The sequence below is a fragment of the Perkinsus marinus genome (assembly GCF_000006405.1).
Source record: "Perkinsus marinus ATCC 50983 genomic scaffold scf_1104296955928, whole genome shotgun sequence".
NCBI lineage: Eukaryota > Perkinsozoa > Perkinsida > Perkinsidae > Perkinsus > Perkinsus marinus.
The window spans coordinates 1-1017 of NW_003207650.1; the positions used below are offsets into that span (position 1 = coordinate 1).

A 1017-nucleotide genomic window follows, 5' to 3' on the forward strand; every position below is an offset into this window, starting at 1 on the left:
GATTGCAGCATCACCAACAAGGCCGCACTAAGGAACATTTCCCAGGTTCGAAAGGAATCTGGTATATTATTGAGACGCGCCTCTATCATTGGTGACACTTATCTCGAAGGATGATTATATCCTTCATTCATTTTCATATTCCCATGAATTGTGGTATCACCAGTCACCACTAACTGTTGTGCTAAATGGAGGTGGTATAACACACAGTTTCCCTCTATCATATGGTGCGTCTACAAGCATTGTGACCAGCCCAATCAGTCACCACGCAACAAATTTACGATTGTACCACTCCCTCCCGAACAAGTCCGTAAGGGTTCATGATGCTGTCTTTCCACCTTATTGGGATGCTACATACAAAACCCCACACTCAGCAGGATGATAGTTGTCGGCATCAGAACCGCGTCAACATACGAGCGAAAATGGAGAACCCGGGCATCGATCCCGGTGCCTCTCGCTTGCTAAGCGAGCGCTCTACCATTTGAGCTAGTCCCCCTCACAATATTCAAATTCTTTCCATTCCGGAAAGATGGGCTGAGCACCCTCGCCCCTCGAACAATGTTGAAGTGGTCCACGAATGGGTGACGAACATTGTCCAAGGGAGGAGGGGAACCAATAACAGGTCGTGCATCTCGAACTACGATGCTCCTCTAACACTCCTGCTCAGTCTTCAATCATTGCGCTCAATGTGAGCCCAACAAATATCTTATCTCATATACACTTTCCGATGCAGGGACTCGAACCCTGGTCGCGTGGGTGAAAGCCACGAATCCTAACCAGCTAGACTACATCGGAAACTGAAAACATAAAATTATATACAGTTCACAAAAGTGCTGTTCAGTCCACCTGCGTGATTGAGGTAGCAACCGAGATGATTGCAGCATCACCCAACAGGCCGCACTAAGGAACATTTCCCAGGTTCGAAAAGAATCTGGTATATTATTGAGACGCGCCTCTATCATTGGTGACACTTATCTCGAAGGATGATTATATCCTTCATTCATTTTCATATTCCCATGA

At 46.3% G+C, this 1017-nt stretch overlaps 2 non-coding genes across 2 annotated transcripts; both read right to left on the reverse strand.

The window, feature by feature from the left end:
* Window positions 1-420: 420 nt before the first annotated feature.
* Window positions 421-493, reverse strand: Pmar_PMAR027094. Its single transcript has one exon. It is a non-coding gene; the product is annotated as a tRNA-Ala (tRNA).
* Window positions 494-719: 226 nt separating this feature from the next.
* Pmar_PMAR027095 lies at window positions 720-792 on the reverse strand. Its single transcript has one exon. It is a non-coding gene; the product is annotated as a tRNA-Glu (tRNA).
* Window positions 793-1017: the final 225 nt, after the last annotated feature.